This window comes from Ochlerotatus camptorhynchus, unplaced genomic scaffold (assembly GCF_037179485.1).
Source record: "Ochlerotatus camptorhynchus isolate MF236.1 unplaced genomic scaffold, CSIRO-AGI_Acam_v1.1 ptg000180l, whole genome shotgun sequence".
In the NCBI taxonomy this organism is placed as follows: Eukaryota; Metazoa; Arthropoda; class Insecta; order Diptera; family Culicidae; genus Ochlerotatus; species Ochlerotatus camptorhynchus.
Window position 1 is genome coordinate 1,686,778 of NW_027040670.1, and position 23,591 is coordinate 1,710,368.

The 23,591-nt window shown below is 39.2% G+C and overlaps 1 pseudogene; it reads right to left on the reverse strand.

Annotated features, from left to right (window-relative positions):
• Positions 1–6,760: 6,760 nt before the first annotated feature.
• Positions 6,761–19,071, reverse strand: LOC135701945 (uncharacterized; annotated as a pseudogene).
• Positions 19,072–23,591: the final 4,520 nt, after the last annotated feature.

Below are 23,591 nucleotides of genomic sequence, written 5' to 3' on the forward strand. Positions count from 1 at the left end.
CGATCTGAATTCACAATATCGCTGTATGAAGGGCCAAAAACGGAAGGGCGGACCCGTAAGCAGAGACACTTACGCGAAATCCACGGGAATACTGGATGGTTTGTTAAGAAGGGCGCGTCAATCGCCCTGAAACTGTGGAGTAGAATTCACACCACCACAATCGAATCGGTAGAATAAAGAAAATGATAGTGTTTATTTCCTCCTAGACTCCGGCTGTCATTCATACCATCGTCCAGTTTCAGTTTGAATGATACCCTGATGCTCCCTCCCAACCCAGTTTTTATTTATATAATGAAAATAATTGCAATGGAGAAATGAAATATATCAGAACATTAAAATATGACATAACGGCGCCGGTGGTGTAGTGGTAAGCGTGATTACCTCTCACCCCAGCAGGCCTGGGTTCAATCCCAGTCGGCGCCGCCAGGATGTTCTGAGGCATAACATCTCTGATCACGCCTTCCTTCGGATGGGAAGTAAAGCCGTTGGTCCCCGGTTCATGAGTTGATGGGTCGATAGGCAGGGTCCAGGTGTGGGAGCTGCCTTCCTGGCACGTCGGTAGCATTGGTGCTCAGCACGGAAAACAAGATCGACGGAAAAAACAAACCAAAGGAAAAACAAAAAAAATTTAAATATGACATAGTGAAAATGCATGTATATGGATAATATAGCTGCTACTGCAATGAAGAAGTATATTACATATAATAAGATGCAGCTCTAAACCTCCTCAGCTCACAATGGTAGGTGGATGTATAAGATATGTTTAGCAATTAATTATATTTTGCTCGAATGATACTAACAATAATGCTAAAAATTGTGATGAATAACTAACATGACGAGAAATATCCTGCTTAATAAATATATACATATAATATTATTTAATGTTGTTACTTCCTCTGCTTTATCAGCTTCATATTAATTTCGATGAATTGCTTGAGTATACTGAAATATTAAGCTAAAAGTAATTGTATATCATACAATGTATAATTTATACTATATATGTAGTGTAATGCAAAAAATAAAAAATAAATAAACAAGTTTTGTTAATCATTGGTCGTTGGTAGCATCTAGTCTAAAAAGGGTACCTGTATAATAATTATATGCATATAATATTCAGTATTGCTGTGCGTCCTCTGCTTCATCTGCTTAATTTTAATTTCGATGAGTAATACAGTACAATAAAAATACAATAGAGTGAACAATAAAATGCTGCCTTCCTTCTCCCATCCTCTAAATGCATTGTTATCAAGCAACATTTAGATAAATCAACGCCTAGCGCGCTCCAGAAACATTACAGGTTGTAAAACAATATAACGAAGAAGAGCTCTTACGTGAAATCCACGGGAATTTAAGAATCTGCTTCCAACGATACGCTCTAACAAATCGAATAACGCTATTCGCAATACTTATTAAACTTCCTACAGGATGGTTTGTTAAGAAGGGTGCGTCAATTTCACTGAAACTGTTGGAATAGAATTCACACCACCACAATCGAATCGGTAGGATAAAGAAAGTGATAGTGTTTATTCCCTCCTAGAATCCGGTTGTCAGTACATCGTCCAGTTCCAGGTCAAATGATACCTTAATGCTCCCTTCAAATCCAGTATTTATTTATATAATGTAATTATATGTAATGGAGAAAATTAAATACATCAGAACACTAATATATGAAACTCTAAAAATACATTTTATGGATAAAATAGTTGATAATCTGCAATAAACATAATAATTATTGTACATATGATAATATGCAGCTCTATATCTCGTCAGCTCACAATGGCAGATGGATGTAACACTTAAATATTAAGCTAATAGTAAAAGAATAAGTAATCCCCCGAAGAGTGCGATTGATGGCTCAGCCTACTCTGAAAGCCGAATCTTTGGTGTTGTCTCGCTATATTATTGAGAAAACGTTAAAAATGATAATATAATGATAATAAATATGAAAGATACGCAGTTTATTTTTAAATATAATATTAGAAATTAACATGCTATGTCATGTAATATACTAAAATAAGGTAAAATGTTATATAATGTGTATGAATTTAGAGTCACATAATGCAGTGCGATAATATTTTATACACAGTCACCTCTCCTCAACTAATGCGATATCAAATTATTGAACCATAAGTAAAATGAATTTCTTGACTTCTGTGATTGCTATTCTGTATGGGAATGTTGTTTTATAGCTCGATGATCCCTTCAATATCGAGTTGTAGAGAGTTCACTATGTTATAGAATTAGGAAGGGTATATAAACATATATATTTTAATAGCATGTAAACTGCAATAATAAAGTAGAGATTAGTGAAGTATAACCGAGCCGATATTAGGTGCCACGCCGCCAATAATAAATCTTCAAATGTCGAAAACTACAAACAACTACAAATGAACTAACTCATTCTGTCGCAGCTAATGATGATTCCTTTGAAACTCTGCTCTCATCTTCTAATTATTATCAGCTGATAAATAAAAGCATATGCAGTGTGATATGTATAAAAGAGTAAAAGTGTTCTATTTAAAAATATCTTTCCGTCTTTTGAAACCCCATAAATTTTTGAGAATAATTAATAAAAATTAATTAACGGGTGCAAAAAAACGGCATAGCAATGATACCTCCACCGTTGAGAAAAAATTACTACACACACCGCCACCGACCATTTTTAAATCAGCGCATACCTCTTACTGCAACCATGCCACCTCCTATGACAAGAAAATATAAAACTGTCTTATAGCTAATTTGTTTATTATTCAGTTCCAACCAGGATCGGGTATCCAGATTGGGTCTGCTTGTTTTCTGACAAAGGTCAGTTTGCTCGTTTGTTTATAAAACCTAGCACAGGTTGAGGTTCGGAATGACAGAAAACTCGGTTTCGCATGTTGGAACCAGTTCCAACCCCGATAATAAACGAATTCGCTATTGTCGATCTCTTTCATCGACCCATATAGAGTTCTCCAAGCGCAATCTCACAAACATCAAAATCCAATTATAAAAATGAAGAAGCAGAAGAAACACAAAGGTATCGCGACATCACAACTACTATCATTGTAGTGAAGTGTAGTTGTAACACCTTTGTGCATCTGGAGAACTCTATTCATTTGCAGTACAACCACAAACACATTTTCTCAGCCAATTCTTTCATACTCCCACGCATACTGCTGAAAGCTGTGAAGATGTAATTAAGTAGGGTGGATCGAAAAGGAATCTTGGAAGATTAAACAGAGAAAATTCAAGGCAAGTGGGTTATTACGAGAGTTGCAGTGACCCCCGTCACCAGTGAAGCGAGAAAAGTCACGTCGGCATGACGTGACCCTGTCCAAATCAAATGGAGGATGACGTCACCAAGACGTGACGCCCCTTACTTCACCAGCGACAAGGGTCCATGACACTCGTAATAACACCCTAGGAATAAATAGTAATAATTGAAATTTGACTTATCTGTACAGATGTTACTCTCTTTTCACCCTTAAACCGCATTATGCCGGAAACTCAACCTGTCTGCAGCTGTACGGCAGTGTCAGTGTAGTGCCGTATTTTTTTGAAGCATTTTTGAGCTTAAAAACCACTCCACTCGTCACAAACCTCGTATACGCAGTGTTGCCACATTTTTTTTCATTTTCAATCTGTATTTTCAGATTCAAAAATCTTTTTTATCTGTATCCGACAGACAAAAATCTGTAAAAAAAAATCTGTATTGTTTATTTAAACACTGTTTGGCGGTCGTTTACAATTTGACTAAATATTATCAAATTATTTCAAAATGTGGCCAAAAAGATAGCTCATTGCATTCAACGACCATGCAATTTACGCAAATAAAATACTTGTCCTTCTTATTGAAGCCCATCACCCATCCTTCATCAAGGGTTTCATTTACCGCTCATTTTCAATATAAACTTGTAATATATGTCCAATACACATATAACCAGTAATGCAATTATCAATAACTTGCATGCACAGAAACAAAATTCATTGGCAAAATTACTATATAGATGGTTTAAATTAAATACTCCCACACAGAAAAAAGTTGTTGAATATTACATCCAAATTGCTGCAACCAGGTCAATCCATCGGTTGTGTAATAGAACGTTCTACGATGTACATCGATTTTGCGAACAAAATTACATCCATTGATGTAATATTATATCTGCTTTTTGCTATTACATCATTATTTCGTACATCAGCTTGAATTACATTGATCTACATTACTTTTTTTTTTTGCTGTGCACCAATAGATTTGTGCAGAAACGAAATTCATTTAATTTTACTTATTTTTCTATCAAAACTACTATGTCGTTTGAGTAAGCATAGTAGTTTTGACAGAATGGTATTAAAATTATAGTCAGCTATACTGAAATCATGGTATATTTAACGGCATTAAGCGCAGTTATACTGAAAATAAGTGTTTTCTGCAAAATAGTATTCTTAACTATGGTCTTTGTTTCAGTGTGCAGTGGGAATGACTTGATGAAGACTGCACATTGTAGTCGAAATAAGTATCTGTCATGGATGCCAAAATTAATTTAGTGCAATTGCATGGCTTATTAAATTTTAATTTTTTATGTTAAACATCAATAAGGCTGTAATGAAATTAAAAATATATTATTTGTATATAATACAAACATATATTTTACTATTAAGTGAACAATGATCGTGCATGACATGGTATTTTATTTGGTGAACTGTGATAGGTAGAAATAAAAGTTAATGGATGAAAATTCAATTTCAATTTATGTATTGGTTATCAATATAAACACTGTATACAGCCGGGAAGATGTCCATTTTATGGAGTAAAACGAATCATCAAAAAGTTTAACAATTCAAACATCGCTCATCTAATAAAATGTCAGCAAAAACGGTAGATATAAAATTTCTGTTTGTTATTGTTATTATTTATACTATACAGCAATCGGCAGCTTATGCTGGTACAAAACCTTAGATTTAAAGTTCCCGAATCAGACAAGAAGCGATAAACTGAGCTAGAACATACCAGTTGTATTTTGTGATGAATGCTATGAATGCACCGAGGGTATCTGGATTGACGACTTCAAATTTCCCGTATCTCCTGTCATCAATGAAGACCTGCGGTTGCAGAATATTTGGTGAATTCTTCAAGAGCTGGTGTAAAGAGCAGAAGAATGTAATATGATTAAATTTTTAAGTTGATAAACTTCCACACTAACATACTACTACAAGAAGACTAGACAAGAATAGAACATACCTGTTGATGGATGCTGTCCACGGAAGGCAACTTGACCGATGGTTTTTAAATTCGGTGAGTCGATGTTTTCAAAGAGGCGGTGCTGCCAATGGCAACATGCAATTACACAATTGAGATGGATGCTGTCTACTGAGATTTCTTTGACCGATGCTTTCGTAGAGGCCATCTCTAAGATATTTACGATGAGAAGCTGCGATCACAGAATTGATTTTTGAGGAGTATACTAGTTGATAGAAATATTGGGTTGACTCAAATCTGTAATGAGTACACGGGAAAAAATCTGATTCCATTTTCATGAATAAAAAATCATGAAATGAAAAAACTTGCCATCCCATGAAATCGTAACAATGATTCATGATTTCGTCATGGAAATTCATGATTTCATAATGCAGTGGAATCAAGACCGCTACAAGCGTTACACGTACTTGGCAAACCGTCTTCATAAACCGCACTACATAGGTATGTCTTATACGCCTTTTGTCTTCCATCTTATACAAGTACTGATAGTCTAGTGGTGAAAGTATGGGTTTAGTGATCTCAAGGTTCTTGGTTCGAATCCAGTCTGATGCTTTATTTTATTCTTTTTACATTTTTTGGTTAAAAGTTAAACCCATGAATTTAGCTCATGATTTCAACTCGGATGATTCATGATTTTGGGAATATTTGCTGCGTTACGCAAAAGTTGCTCATGATATCATGAATATTATTCATGGTGTATTTTCATAACATGAAAATACGCTGTGTTCATGAAATCATGAGTCATTTTTCTCATTTCGGAGATCGGATTTTTTCCCGTGTAGAGGTGTGAAATAAGATTGAATATTATGTTAAAAAACTCAGTAACAACTCACGTTTAACTTTTTTATCACCGTTGCCAATTTATAAACAGTGTATTATACTTTAACGATAATAAAATTTCTTAATTATGGTGTGAATACATCGACTTGTTGAACTTAGATTTGAATTCCTTAGAAAGTTTCATCGTTTCTGCTCCACCTTTGCACCGGATCAGGCATTTTGCTCGGAGAATAGAATCCATTGTATTAGTATTGAGCCGATTCCTCACTTTAGTCTTGTTGAGATTGTATTGTGAAAATACTCGCTCTACCGCAGCAGATGAATGGGGAACAACCAGGAAGTTTGCAATGAACTTTCTCAGCACTGGGAATGCCAGCTTCCCGTCAGCTCGTCGACAGTTCAGAATTTTTCTCCAGCGCGTTTCTGTGTTGTCTTGCTCCTCCAAATTTATCTCCTCTCGAATGACGGCCAATCTCATCTGTTTGTATTGATTTTCGAGCTCCTGTTGGTTTCCGTCCTCAAAGAAATCCAGAAACTCCTCAAGAATCTGACTCAGGTCCCTCAATGTCCCTAGATTTCGGGGGTCGATGAGAGCTGATGTCTTCAAGACCGGATCGTCTAGATCAAATCTCTTCATAAGTTGATTGATAAGCTCAATGTAAAAATTGCAACAAATATCGTAAAATGTCTTCAATCTAGAGCCTTCAAGCGTACCAGCCTTGATCACAGCATCTGCAGCCGATCCTACATAAATCTCCTTTTATCTTTAAGATGCTTCTCAAAATCGGAAACACTCGACGGCGAAAAGGTGTTCACGTAACTTTCCTTGCAAATGTTGTCCAGAAGCATCACGCAAAGCGATTTTATCTCGCTGTACAAGTTTGGAAATTCAGGAGATTCTGATTGAAAAATCCGATTCACTTTATTTATAAGTGGCAACACGTATTCCAAAAACAGAAGCATTGGCTACGTCATTGGGTCTTTCAAATGACATAAAATACGGCTCGCTGTTGCGTTATTTTCGTTGCTGGATTGGAATGAAAAAAACATTGTAAGCACAGAATATCTTTCGATGGCTGGTGGCTGACGGGTGAAGAGCTTTTAGAGGCTTTAGCTCCAGAATGCTCTGGATCATCTCATATTCTTTTAATCGTTTTGGGCTACATGATAAGTAGCTATATATGTCTCTCATCAGCTGCTCGAGATAGGAAGGAAACTTCTCACAGGCGTAGCTTGCACACAGAGCGAGAGAATGGCACGTACATTTTATGATAATCAAATTAGGGCAGTCATTTTTAAACAATCTCATGACTGATTTTTCAGGACCCATCATAAAGAGTGTCCACGATGAAATTGCCACACACAAAATTGATTCGCAAAATTCGAGTTTTCATCCGATTGCCATCAAATTTTCAGGGATTGAGAAACAAACTATTAAACTTCATTTTACCATTTTACTCGTATTTTATTTACAGTCCATACGCAAATGTCCGCACCTTGGCCTTAACCCCGGCCATAAGATTCTGCACAACCTGTGAATCAACCGTTTTTTGCATGTAAACCCATACTTTCTTCAGTTCCTCGACTGTCTTCACTACCTTAGGTCGTTTAAGAAGGTGCTGCTTCATAATCGCCCAGTACTTCTCGATGGGGCGGAGCTCCGGAGTGTTGGGAGGGTTGAACATTTTCGGCACGAAATTGACCTTATCGTCCGCATACCACTTCAGCACGTCCTTGGAGTAGTGGCATGAGGCCAAATCCGGCCAGAAGATTGTTGGGACGTTGTGGGCCTTCAGGAGAGGAAGCAGCGGCTTCTGGAGGCACTCTTTTATGTACACCTATCCGTTCCTCGTGTCCTGGGTCACGAAAGGTGCACTCCGCTTCCCGCACGTGCAGATGGCTTGCCAAACCAGGAATTTCTTCGCAAATTTGGACATCTTCTGAGTGCGGACATGCTCCGGAACGCTGAACTTATCCTTGGCCGTGAAAAACAGGTTGCCGGGGATCTGTTTGAAGTCGGCCTTCACATATGTTTCGTCGTCCATGATGCACCATTCAACTTTCGTCAGCATGTTGAGGTACAACTTCCTGGCACGGGTTTTGGCGGACTTGTTCTGCTTCTCGTCGCGATTAGGGGCCTTTTGTACCTTGAACGTTCGAAGCCCAGCCTTAGTTTTGGCCTTCTGGACAAAACTTCGGCTTAGGTGCAGCTTCTTAGCCACATCCCTAACGGAGGCGTTCGGATTTCGGTTGAAGGCCCCAACTACGCGGTTGTGATTTTTGGTGTTGTACGGAATACTTTTTCCTTCACTTCTGGGCTTCCGATCGGTGGTCAACCGTTCCTCGAACCGCTTAATCACTCGCGATACCGTGGAATTCGCGATTCCCAACGATGCGAGAGATCTTTGTTCTCGTGATGAATGCGCAAGATTTTATCACGCACGAGCTGTTCTTTCGACTCCATTTCCGCGAGTTTTGATCACAGAACTTTAAAACTTGCAGGATGTAAATAATGCACTACGAACTAAATCCACCCAAATTTTCATTAAATTCTACCCAACGGTTAAAAAGTTAGAGCAATTTCATAGTGTGGCAATTTCATCGTGGACACCCTTTAACTGATACTCCATCAGAGGCAAACCCTTTCAGACGGTGCCTATAGTCGTCATCATCTTCCTCGAATTGCTTTACGATTGCTTGATAAATAGTCTTGTGGTCAGCAAGGTGCAATTCTACTGCCTTGTACAAGAAATCTCTGACCTGCTTAGGCAAAGAAAATGAACGACTGTTACCATTTTTATTAAACATTGATAAAACAATAACCTACCTTAAATGTCTCCCCTCCATCATCTTCGAGCATCCTTATAACAGCAGCCAACGTTTTGACAGCTCCAATGTCCGTTGACTCATCAATAATAAGAGAAAAATTTGAAATCTTCATCCTCCGCACCAGATCCTCATGCTGCACTTCGGCAAATACTCCGTTGACTACAGCTGCAACTTTGGTCCTGCCCAGCTTTATCTTCGTAAACACTTTCGATTGCGGATCCAACGATTTTATGACATCGGTCAATTTCTCCACTGCAGCGAAGGAAATGTTGTTTTCGATTGCCCATCCGCAGATTTTCATCTTGGCCTGAGTTACATTATTCTTTACGGTGAATTCATCGATCCTACAGCTAGAATCTGCCACAATTCTAGCAGAAGCCTCCTGATGTCGCTTGGTAATGAGATGCGACGACAAATTCGATTTACCACCTCTTGCAATGCTCAATTTTTCAAGGCAAATTTTGCACCACGCATATAAAGGATCGATTTCATAAGGTTCAAAGCAGGAGAATCCTTCTGAAGCAGTCCATTCAGGTTTGAATTTCTGGACGCTGGTCTTTTTCCCCTCTTTTCCCGTTTGCACCCGATCATCTGTCAACGTTCCAGGATCAGTATACTCTTGCAGGATCGGTGGGTCGTCTCCTTTTTTATCAAAAGAATTTTCAGAAGCAGGTTTTTCAATTTCAGAAAAAAAACAATTAAGTATATTTTTAAAAGATAACTCACAATAGAAACATGCATATAGTCCTTTAAAAATAACAGGAAATTTCTTAACTACTGCAAGCTCATTATGTTTTTTTTTTTAATTCTTTATTTAAGAGATTTTTAGCCTTAGGCTAGTTCATCTCTAGTCAGTTGTTGAGGTCTCAGAAGGAGAACCTCCTACGGAGTTGTTGGACATAGTAGGCTTAAAATGAGTTTCTCCTGACAATGCCTGGGGGGAACACCTTCATGAGGGCCAGAAGACTCATCCCATGTGATGCCCCTCCGGCTGCTGAGGCTGTAAGGTGACAGCTCTCCTGGCTCTTCACGAAGACGACAACAAGTTCAAAATAAATAACACAAAACTGAACGAGACGACACCGTGACGAGGTCCAAAGGCTCATCCCGTGCGGTGCCGTCCCGACAGTCAGAAGAAATTAAACATATAAACAAATGAACGAGTATACAAACGAATATAACAGCTATGGCTTTCCTAGATCTCATGGTATAGGTTAGCTTCCCTGAGGAAAACTAGCAGGGCGTCTGCAGCGGCTGAATCCTCTCCGAGTAGGTTCCGGATGCTGGAGGTGATCCCATAGGATTCCCTGAGGTCCTGGAATTCAGGACAGATGCAGAGGACGTGTTCAACAGTGGCCGGGAGATGGCAGATGGCACAGCTTTTGCGGAAGGGACCTCCGCCGCCGAAGTTATAGTAAAACCGACAGTGACCAGTCCTCAAAGCTCATTATGAGTCAATATCGAAGGGATCACAAGGTATACGTGACATATTACTGCAAATTTATTGACGATCTTTGATCTTTGACGAATCTTTGCATTATCAAGCAACTGATCTCAGTATCATGATGAAAAATCAAAATAATAAACATATGATTAGCATTTCTTAAAAGAAATCAAGATCAGAAAAGAAAAAAATATGTCTGAAATATTCCCTAATAACAAAAATACCATTCCGAACGATAACCTATATCATAGAGCTATCCCACAAATGGTTTAGATGATACCATGAACACGCAAAATAACCATACAAACATTTGTTCTTTACCAGAATATCAATACGCATAGTTTAAAAAAAAAAATGTAACACATCCATAATTCAGTATATTTCCACGCAATTAACAGATAACAACTTATAAAACCACATCTGGAACCTATTTTCAATCAATTCCTAAAAAAAACAAATTTTAGTAAATAATAGTTAGCAATTTATTCTACAGAAAGGAATACTTACAGACTTGTTTATGATTTGCTGTATTGCATCATATTGTTCTCTTAATAACACTATTTTAGCTGTTGTTGTTATTGACAGAATATCCCACCAAAAACACAATATTTCTCAGAACAGACTCAAAAACACATTCACTAAAAATGACATCAATCATGTTGTACAAGTTATCATAATTTTGTAAAATAATAGGATTAAATAATGGACTCTAGACAGGTATTGTTCTAGTCAGATTTGTCCAAATAAAACTATTAAAAACCATAATAGATAGTTGTTTGTAAATAGTTCATCATTAGATTTAACATAATTGTATACATAGAAACATTTTTGCAATTCCTCGTATTTGAAAAAAAAAAATCAAATGGATATTGAAAGTTTCCACGAAGATTTAACAACTCAAAATATCAATATGTTTCAGCCCTACATTGCTATTGCATGTTTGTCGTTTCTTACAATACTAGAAGAAATAGGTCACAGTAAGTCACTGAATAATTGAAACGTTTCCACCCCGAATTTTCACTTTTGGAATCCATATTCAAGGATGGAATTTTTACTCTTTTCCGGAATCCTTGAGGTCTTCAAAAACTATCTGAGTAATGGTGTAACCGACAAGCTAACATAACGATAGTTAATTACAATTACTATCTACGAAAACTTCTTCCGCGTAAAAGGATTCCTGCCTTAAACTGGATCAACGATCGATGAAATGAAAATGAAACAAACTGCTAAGATCAGATTTCTTATTCATACTTGCGTCGTTTAAGAAAATTAATTCACTCATCAATAGTATACTGCCCACAATCGCATATCACTCCCATCTTTGCTTGATTTCCTATCCATATGGGACTGATATGCGATTATGGACAGTATAGTCAGTCAAAAATTTCATAGCATTTTTTCCTCGCCATTGCAGTGCACATTAGTACATTGAATCTGATTTTAATGGGCAACCCTAATAAAAAAGACCATACCCGAACGATAATTCATATGATAGAACTATTCCTCAAATGGTTTGGACAACACCTTGAACTCTTCGTTAACCACAAAAATTATTTTTATTTTATTAGGAGCGACCGAAAATCCCTTGGCTATTTTTTTTCTTCCGGAACAATAAACTTCAATAAATACCTGGAGCGGGCGAGCTTTTGCTGACGGAACTACGATCCGGCTTTGCGAAGTAGGATTCAATAGTCCTACTTTTCATTATTCACTTTTTTTTTCTTTGTCTGCTCTCAATTTTTATTATCGACACTACTTCTTGAAAACGTGACCGGACTCTTTGTTCTGCTGTGTTTTTCTGCTTGGCTTTGATGTTCGCTGCTGAGTAATTATTTGATGCAACCAATTTAAATATTTACCTTATTTGACAAAACGCAGGTAATCTTTATTAAAAACAATCTGAATGAAGAAAAGAGACCTACTGCTGTCATGATTACCTGAGATGTGTCAAATAATGTAATATTTATACCGATTGCATCGAAGAATGCGCTGAACCAGAAGAACGCCGATCGAGAACAAGCCAATTGGACACCACGCCACAACGCTCACAGCAGAAAAACGGCAGAAAGAAAAAAATGATTGATCAAGTGAAATAGAGATTGCTAAAGTATGATTGTGTCAGTGATTTGTTTTCATCGGGAAAATTTTCTGCTATGAAGTTTTTTTTCCCGATGAAAACATTTTGCGTATACGTATACGTGACGTAGTGTGCGTACGATAAACGTCAGCAATCTCTATAGTATCCGTCTCGTTTCAATGACGTTTCATTGCAATTTTGCAATTTCATCCCACCCCTGATTAAAGGGATGTGTTATTTATACCACGATCAATAAATGCGATGGGAAAAAAGAATTTGCGATAAATCTGAAAAATCTGTATTTTTCCTAAAAATCTGTAATCTGTATATACAGAATTCTGTATCCAAAAATGCCAAAAAATCTGTATGATTACAGATAAATCTGTATATGTGGCATCACTGCGTATACGCAGTATGAAGCGGCACCACCACTCAGAAAAAAAACCCACTTCCACACTTCCTCGACACTACCACTGCAATCCAAATCGTGCTTTCACACACCAATCAAACCCGTCACAAGCAGGAAAGTTACCTTTTCACACCACTTTAAACTCTTCCTTTCTTCTTTCATTTATTAGGGTATACAGTATAAAAATCTATCGTTTATCACTTTTTTCGCTTTTTCTGTCCTATCTCAGACACACGTTCTTTTCTCCGATGTCAGTGCACTGCTGTGCACAAATCCTCCTGCGAATGTACATGTCATACTATCACTTGCGAAATTCGCACACTACTATTTTCAGTTCTTCTCTCTTGATCATGTAGCACGGGCATAGTACTCCATTTTAAAAATTTTTCCCTGCTTCGAAATCGCACTTATAATACTGTTAACAAAAAATGCATGCTCCATTTTCGTCTTTTCCAACACCATCCATCACAACGTTCACAAATGGAACTACTGCTGTACTCCTATAAGAATAAAGACATTTATTCTTACATGCATTTTATGGAAGCATTAAGCAATATTATTTTCTCCAAATAAATTTTTGAAACAAGAACCTGGTTTTAAGTATAGTTTACCCACTTTTCCTCTTTTTTAAAAAAGCTACATTTGAGTCAAATTAAGTCTTCGCAAAATACACAACATTTCATGCTTCTCAAAGAACTCAATTTTGTCTGGATGCAGTTGGTGTCAAGATGAGAACAAAAGCCTTCATTTTGTTCCAAAATAACTTGACAGTCTTAATTGTTATTATATATATATCAAAGTGTTTTTACATTGTTCCTACCTAGGAAATTCAGTATTTTAAACAGGTTTTCTATACCTGCATGTCAGTATAACAATTTACATCCTTAAACTAAAAACTTAAACTAAATCTTATCTGAGTATAAAGGGAATTAATCGTTGCAATTGAGTAAAACAGCAAAAACAGGTTATCTTCCATTTAATTCCACTTAATTAATGTTGGTATCCATGACAGATACGTATTCCGACTACAATGTGCAGTCTTCATTAGTGTCATTCTCACTAAAGAACTTATCAAAATCTAACTCCCTTAAGTACTCATCCCCTAGGTATAAAAGTCAAGATACACAAATTTTTAAGCGAGGGGATGACAAAAGTAAAACTTACGACTTGTGCCGCCATTATTGGCAGATTATCAAAGTTTAATTTTTTTTAAGAGGACGGTTCTGGTGTTGGAACCACGGTTTACTGTGGTTGATGAATTTTATCATATGCCTTTTTTGATACAGGGTGGATGTACTTTCCTGTTAAGGTGTGTTCCAATTATGGCTCATGGAATTCACGTATGCCATAATTTAAACACAACATAACAGGAAAATATAGCCAGAACTAATACAACTAACATAGTGCTAGGAATGTTAGATAGATTGTTAGTAGAGAAGTAATTATTCAACTCTGCAGATCACATTGGACGTTATTTTCTCTGCAACAACCCCCTTCAAATCCTATCAAAAAGCAACCCACCTGCATACCGACTACCAGCTGCCAGAAATCCGCTTTGAATGAAGAAATAAAATTCAACTTTAACCTAGGACACCTTAAAGTAGCCGCTTTACACTGGAACAACGGTCACAATCTTCTCGATCTGCATTCCGAGCAGGTCGATCGTCAGTGAAGGTGCTCTTTGCGAATCAACTTTCAACTTTAAAGCACTCTCACCGCCGGCATTCAACACGCAATTCCCCTCCACTCTGGAAAAAAAATAACAACGATGCATCGATTTATGTGAAGCGAACACTTAAAATCAATTTTGCTTCGATTGAAATCTGCTAACCAACCAACCATCTCGTTGTCGGCACCGCTACCGCCACCGGGCGCCCTACACTATCCCGTTCCTGAGCGATAATGCTAAACGTAAAGTGACAAATACATTTGCTGATATTGGATTGGATTCGATCCCCGCGACGACGACGACGACGACGATGACGGCAACGACTTAGGTCCTCCACCGGCGCAATATTGTTGCCAGTTTTATTAGCGTCAACAATTATCACTGGCCGGGCAGATAGTGTCGAACGTGTGCGATCGAGCATGAGTTTATCCCATAAAGTGCATCGCGGGCTACAAAGTTTAATGGAATGTGATTTTGAACCGCGATCGGTCGGTCCTTTTACGGACTTAAGACCGTGTTTTACAAGGTCCGATTGCTATGCGTGCTTTTCCGCGTGTCAATTAAACTCACATATTGGAGATCGGAGCGTGAATCTTTCGGTGCGAACCTTTCATTTTAGATAATTAACAGTTGAAAAATTAACAAGCTACCATATCACATGAAGCGAGGAGATTGTATCTCTCGTGTTTTGGCAAACAAATCGGCGTGGGCAGAAATTAGCTTGAAGTTATGACCCGTATGGTTTGATTTTGTAGTAATTAATGTCAATAGTGTTGGTATATGTCTTCGTAGATGGGGTCAGAGTGAGTCTAGATTTCCAGATTACTGTTAAACACTTTTCTGCTCCTACGATCTTTAAGACTTTAGCTGCAACTATATGGAATGTGGTAAAATTGTGATTTTTGATATATTAGCTGGTCATTGGCTCCGAGTGGTCACCAGATGGCCCATCGGAAATTCCAGAACATAAGTAGATTAAAGGGTGATACGGTCAAAATTTGGTCAATATCAACTTGCCGTATTTCTTTCAATTTTGCATTTAAAAAACCTGAACACCCCTCATTTTGAAGGTGTGTGTGTGTAGAATGTTGCTCCTATTTTGATTTTGGAATTTACTCTTCAGTTGTCAAAATGCCGTCCAAGCAAGAAGAGCAGCGTATCAAAATTTTGCTCGCGCATCGCGAAAATCCGAGCTACTCGCACGCAAAGTTGGCAAAATCGCTAAAAGTTGCCAAATCAACCGTTACAAATGTAATTAAAGTGTTTGGAGAACGTTTGTCGACAGCCAGGAAGTTTGGATCGGGGGGAAATCGAAAACCGGAAGCCGCTGAGACGACAAAGAGAGTTGCCGGTAGTTTCAAGCGAAACCCTAACCTCTCTCTCTGAGATGCCGCAAATAAGCTGGGTGTATCGTCTACAACCGTGCATCGAGCCAAAAAACGAGCCGGACTATCTACTTACAAGAAGGTAGTGACTCTAAATCGCGATGATAAACAAAATACGACGGCCAAAGCGCGATCCCGGAGGCTGTACACGACGATGCTGACGAAGTTTGACTGCGTGGTAATGGACGACGAAACCTACGTCAAAGCCAACTACAAGCAGCTTCCGGGACAGGAGTTTTATACGGCAAAAGGAAGGGGAAAGGTAGCAGATGTTTTCAAGCACATGAAACTGTCAAAGTTCGCAAAGAAATATCTGGTTTGGCAAGCCATCTGTACCTGTGGCTTGAAAAGCAGCATTTTCATAGCTTCCGGGACTGTCAACCAAGAAATTTACGTGAAAGAGTGTTTGAATAAACGTCTGCTGCCTTTCCTGAAGAAACACGGTTGTTCCGTACTGTTTTGGCCGGATTTGGCATCTTGCCATTACGGTAAAAAGGCCATGGAGTGGTACGCCGCCAACAACGTGCAGGTGGTTCCCAAGGACAAGAACCCTCCCAACACGCCAGAGCTCCGCCCAATTGAGAAATACTGGGCTATTGTCAAGCGGAACCTAAAGAAGACCAAAAAAACTGCTAAGGGCGAGCAGCAGTTCAAGGCAAACTGGCTTTCTGCGGCGAAGAAGGTGGACAAGGTGGCTGTACAAAATCTGATGGCAGGGGTCAAGCGTAAGGCCCGGCAATTCGGATTTGGAAAAGCGGAAGCCTAACTGAATATTTTTCCTGAATTTTATACTAATTGAACTTGAAAAAGAAATTTAATTTGATTTTTTAAATAAACGATTTCACCGATTTACACGCGTTTTCCCTTGACCAAATTTTGACCGTATCACCCTTTACTACGTAAATTTCATCAAAGTTGGTCATGACTTTTCTCTGCAACTATATGGAATAGATCTTCAAGTTGACGATGACAGGAGCACATATCGTGGTAGGGGTAAACAATAGTTGCCATTTCCAAACCTACGACTGGATGCCTTCCTTCAAATAACAACTGAAGTGCGGTAAAAAATCGATAGAACTGTTTCAAATTCAAACACATCGTTGGTACTTGAGCGGTTGGCTTTCATCTCTTTTTGCTAGTGGTGACGGGAGGGGGGACACCGTCACCATCCCTCTCCAAAGGCGGAGTTTGGTAAAGAGAGATGAAAAAACCGATTTGTACCTTCCTTGAAAAAGTTGTCCTAGCTCGCTATTCTACTATCTATATGCAATTTTCACACTGCCGCACTCTAACGGAACTATCAATTCTATGCTTTCATCTACTTCATCTATCGTATAAAAATTACCACTACAGTCTGTTATTTGAAATTAGCATCTTCAACTATGTAAATCGTTTTTTTTTTTTTTTTTTTTTCCTTTGGTTTGTTTTTTCCGTCGATCTTGTTTTCCGTGCTGAGCACCAATGCTACCGACGTGCCAGGAAGGCAGCTCCCACACCTGGACCCTACCTATCGACCTATCAACTCATGAACCGGGGACCAACGGCTTTACTTCCCATCCGAAGGAAGGCGTGATCAGAGATGTTATGCCTCAGAACATCCCGGCGGCGCCGACTGGGATTGTACCCAGGCCTGCTGGGGTGAGAGGCACTATGTAAATCGTTGACTTCACGCAGAAGTAATACTAAAACATATAGTCAATAGACGTTGCTTGAGACTAGCATTCATCCTCAATGTGTAAATACTGATGATCTAAAATTAGACAATACCAGCGCCGGTCACGTCCGAATGCTGGTCAAGAAAGGAATGGGTAGGAATATGTTGACGAAATACTTGCTTTAATGAAAGCCGAGAACACATCTGCACTGCTACGAGAAATCACTGGAATGTTGGATAAAAGTGTTGGGATTTTAGCAGGATTCGTTTTGGTAAACGATATGCTGAATTGATGTCCTAACGATTCAATAGCGAAAAGGAGCTTGGGTTTGAACCCACGGTCTTCTGCACAGTAAGCAAACTAGGTCACCGAGCTCTTTATATCACAAAACAATTACGATCAAGTTTCCGTTGAATTTGTGTTTACTATGTTTCGATCCCGGTGACGACCTCATCGACGATGACAACAACTGGTCTTGAGAAGAATTTGATATGGATATCCAATCAACACGTCTTTCCCAAAATTCAAATATTACTTCTTTAACGTACCAGTCTTTTAAACTGGATTTCATTATGCTCAGTAGTGTAAGAGGTCCACGATATTCTGCTCAGTAAGCAAAAATGGTCGCTCTAAGGTCATCGTGCCCCTTACATCACAAAAAGCTACGACCAACGATCGTTCATTATCGGTTACAAGTAGCTATTGCAATCAAATGAAATCCCCGAAAGTAGTTAACAATGTCTTCAGAACCGGGTCAGTCGTACATCATTTTTGTCTAAATATACGTGTTACTTTTCCCAGTCGTTCCACCAATTTCTATTATAACCGATTTTCTACAATAGAGGCCTGGATAGATCAACTCAGTAATGTAACGAGGCTTGGGTTTTAACCCATGATCTTCTACTCAATAATAAAAACGGTTCCCCTATAGCCACCGTGCTCCTTACATTACCACAATCTACGATCGACTTAACAAAAAGCTATTCAAATTAAGCGACGGCCCCGAAAACAGCCAACAATGTCTTCAAAACTGGATCACGCATACACCATTTCCGAAATTCATTTCTTAAACGATTCAACTTTTGATTATTAACTGCGCTTTATGCTCTCGGAGTCCAACGATGGTGGTTTATTCTGTTCCAGGGAGTTCACCCACGCTCACTTGTCCCATCTGCAAGAGCGATTGACTTCCTTTTCTAGAGCCGAGTACCGTTGACGGGCTTCGTTCTTGGCTCCTCTTGTTCTCGCCCGCTCTATCGCGGCTTTTGCTTCTCTACGCTCCTCAATCTTCCTCCAGGTTTCATCAGTGATCCACTCTTTCCTCTGGGTGCGCAGCTCACCCAGGTTGTTCTCGCTTGTTTCTATAAAGGCATTCTTGACGGCCGTCCATTGTTCTTCTACGCTACCACCTTCTGGAACGTCCGCAGCTCGAGTCTCAAGTTCTTCAACGAAACACCTTTTTACCGCTGGATCTTCACGTCGGCCTGTGTTGACTTTGTGCACTGGCCGATGGGCGAAGAGCGAAGCCCCGATCACCATGTCGTTATTGCCACACAATTCTGCAAACAGCTCACCGTTTTCGCTCATTTCGCCGAGACCATGGCGTCCCATGCCACGCTCATAGTCCGTGTTGTCGGAGCCGAGCTTTACATTGAAGTCGCCAGAGTAGATCTTGATGTCACCCTTTGGAACCTTATCCACGACGGCATTCAGTTGACTGTAAAAATTCTCCTTGTCCTGTTGCTCGGCAGCATCGGTTGGCGCATAACATTGGATTATGGTAAGGTTACGAACCCGTGTTCTAAATCTGGCAATGATTATCCTCTCATTAACAGGCTCCCACTTGATGAGCGCAGCACTTGCCTGGACGCTAAGTTGGAGAACAACTGTACGATGGCGGGGAGCGTTTTCACCTCGAATACCAGAGTATAGTAGTACCTGTCCCGACGGCAGTTTGTGTTCTCCAAAGTTTGGCCAACGAACTTCACTTAGTCCCAGGATTTCTAGCTTCATGCGTCGCGCCTCGTTGGCGAGTTGTGCCAGTTTACCCTGCTGGGCTACCGTCAATACATTCCATGATCCAATTCGTGTCCGTTGTTTTCCGCTAAAAGTCGTTGCCGTTAAATCAGTTCGATGCCTTTCTCTGTTTGTTTCTGTAACAATTGTAAAGGTTTCAGAGACAGTAGGTGGTTGGCCTAAGGTCTTCTATCCGCCAGGGAAGAGCATTTCTTATTCAACCGCTGGATGCCAGTCAGACGCTGTTTGAGCCGCACCTCCATGGTGAACAGACGCTCCGGTTGGCGAAGCATTTCCTCTATCGCCGTGCTATGGGTACCACACCAGTGTTCGTGTCGCACCTCCTCACTCTGCTATTGTCGGATTGACAACATTGCCCAGGCTACGCCAACCAGCTGTGCCATGTTGCAGCTGGAAGTCTTTTGTGATCATATGGCTCGTGGAGGCGTGAGGTAGGAACTTGTGAAGACCGGAGCTAGGTACATCGTTCCTTCCAGATTGTCACTCTGCATTTTGTAGCCCAAAATCGTGAAGTCGAAAGCTATTTCTGGTTATCAAAGCGAACATAGATAAATTGGCAGGTGATAAATATAAGCAAATATCACACTGATGTATTCTTTGTATCTCTTGCATTGAATAAACAAGATTTACATTTCATTGAATAAGAAAAGTTGATAGTTTGATTCTTTATTAAAGATTTTCTCGTCATGCATAGTCAACAACATTTAATTTGTACTTCTCAAAAGTGAATTTTATCAATTTAGGTTGTTTAAATTAATAATATTTGTGTGTTCCGTAGATATTGATAAGTGCTTTTTTGAAAATCACTAAAAATTGGAAATGCTCCCATATACCGAGCATCTAAAATATTTGGATTATTAAAAGATAGACCAAAATAAACATCTCCTCCAAATTTGGACCAAATCGAAAGTAATCAATGGCACTTGCCTCGGACACTTGGCAAGGAATAACCCATATATCGAAGCTAGAAAATCATAACATATTTAAAAGCCACACTAAACTTTAATTAGAGCTGAAATTATTTAAAACCAAAAACAAAAATTGCCTATTTGAAATATAAAGTCTCAACCAACTGTACCTTCTCAATTGAACCACATAAAAAAAAATACAAAAGATTTCTCCAGGTATGAAATTCAACACCCCGGATGACAAATGGAAAACGACTGCACGAACAATGACACCTTCCATCTTCTTACAACACTGTTGCCCGCGTGCAGTACTCTGAGCCTCGAACAAAAAATCAGAAAGAAGACAAAACTCCTACCTTTTACAATAAATTGCCCAAAATCGCCCGTTCGCCCCAAAAAGTATTCCCCAATAATAAATGAAATTTTAGATTGAAGTCATTAATTTGGATAAATTGGTTTCGGATTTATACCACTGTTGCGTCTCTCGCCCTCCTCTCGCTCCCCCTTGAGCTCTGAAGTCTCTTTCAAAGGACATCGCATCGCAACGCAGCTTGTTCAAATTTATTTCGATCAATTTATTTTCACTGCGCTTCTTTTCTCCGCAAGTTGAACTGACCGTTCCGTGCCAAGTCCAGTTGGTATTATATTCGGACTCACATGCGAGAGTGCCCCAAAATGACAACAGAATGTAAAAACATAAACTGTTTTGCATCATCCGCCGAGAGGAGATCTTCAACCCAAAAAAAATGCCACCTATGTCCCCTGTCCGAAACCCTTCCGCTTCGTCTCCTGTAGGAACAAAAAGGAGTGCGCACATCAGGATTTTCTTTCGCCGCAGTCGCCGAGAATTATTGGTGTGAAATTGCATAAAATAAATCAGACGATCTCGCATCTCGGTCTGCCCGGCTGGTTGGTGATCGCGCACTTTCGGGAGATGAGCTTCTCCTTTTGTGGCTTTGAAGTGTTATTGAAATTGTTGGGTGAAAATATTTTGATGCCATATAGCAATAAATGAGATATCAGCGTCATATAGTATGCGGAAAGTTCATGTTTCCCAATTTATATGACTTTATTGTATGATTTTTCATCAATTATTCGCGCCATTTCGGACGGATATTGCGGCGGAGTGACTTTTCTCATCTGGTTGCTTCTTTCACGGATGAGCCGTTGATGTTCCAGTGGAATTGCACTTTGGCAAAAAGTAAAACTGAAGGGAAAAGGACCACAAAACGTGATAATTATATCACACTGATATTAAACTGGCGAAATGCCGCTCGTTGATGGCACCAACAAAATGCAATTACTTCGTCGCATGGTTCGGTAAGATTGGTGTATTGCGGTAAAAGTGCAAATTTAAAATCAATAAAATTTTCGCCTTCATTTTCAGTTACAAGCACTACAATGTCCTGTTTAGGGTTACCAGACTGCTGGTCAGTGTGTATTGGATTATCTACGGTAAAAAAACTGGTTCAAGATTCCAAATCAAGGATATTTTAAAATTAAAAAACAAATTTTGGTAACCCTTGTTTCAGAGTCCATAGGATGTCCCGCTTCGTCACAAAGGCGTAAAAACAATCGACCATGCTTTGATAAAATCAACAAGATGCTGGCAATTGCAGCGTGGTGACAAAACATGAACTCTTTTAATTTCCCTACATAATGACCCATCAAATGATAACGCGCTATAAGCTCTGTAAACGCTGACTTGTCTCCTCGGCGCAAACAACATGTCCGGTGATTACCATTATTGAAAAGACACTATATCCCGCATGCATGAGGTTGTTGTCTTTATTTAGAGTGCGCCGGTTGGGAACATCGCCAGCAGTGGTGCATTGTGTGAAAATCAATTTATGAGAAATTAACATAACCTGTCTGACCGTGGTGATGGCGGTTGAATTAAATGGGTACAATTTCAGACGGTGAGAAAGTGTCATCCGTCATCTGAATTGAAACATCACGGTAGTCGGTGAAGGACAAACCAGATGAATCGTGAATGCTATTGGTTTCGGAGAAATATGGGAAAACACCTTTTCAAAGCAACAAACTCTGCTGAAGATTACAAAACATTCCACACGATGTCTCGGTGTCGGCAATCAAGTGAGATTATGGCGTTACAATGCGTTAGAAAGCAATTTTCTCTAGACCTGAATTTCTCAGAGGATTCCAGTACTTGCTTGAAGCTCACGAAATTTCTATTAAAATCTCAAAACTCCCTGAATTTTTTTTAAATTTTCAAGAACTTCCAAGATTATTTCAAGATATAACATAAACAAACAAAATTTATTTTTTTATTTAACCACCACCTCTGACATTTTAGCCATACAGACTGTTTAAAGTGACTTAATCCTATTCTTAAAAACTGGTCTACTTATATTAAAATCAAAAACGTCACACACATCATTAAACAGTCTGCAACATCTATCGAGAGGATTGTTATAATTGTGTGGAAATTGATGTTCCCGAGCAAGCAACTGCAGTCAATCTGATTACTAATCATGTCAAATATGAACATCCTCTGGAGAAAGACTCGGCGATTTGTTAGTGTTTGCAGTCCAATAAGCGCACATCTATGCTCGTACGGAGGTAAGCTATCTGGATTTGTCCATGGCAGACGTCGTAATGCAAACTTTATGAACTGTTTCTGAATTCTCTCGATGCGCAGTACATGAACAGCATGATATGGAGCCCAAATTTGTACTCCATATTCAAGAACACTGCGGACCATAGAGCAGTGCAGCGCTTTCAGGGCGTACACGTCGTCGAAATGTGCAGTATTGCGGCGCGAAAATTCTAGCATGGAGTTGGCCTTTGCAACTATCATGGATATGTGCTCGTTAAACCGTAGTTTGCTGTCCAAGATGAGCCCAAGATCCTTAATGGCATTGACCCTTTCCAGCGGCGATTGATTCATAGAGTAATCAGAAATGATCGGAGAGTGAGAGCGGGTAAGAGTAATCACTTTGCATTTGACAGCATTGGCTTGCATTCCATTCATCTGACACCAGGATGACAATCGCTCTATATCAGCTTGTAGTGCGCAACAATTCACGATCGATTTGATCACACGGTACAGCTTAAGATCATCCGCATATAGCAACTTACAGGAACTTAGCATATCACACACGTCGTTAATAAACAGAACGAAATTGAGAGGTCCTAGGT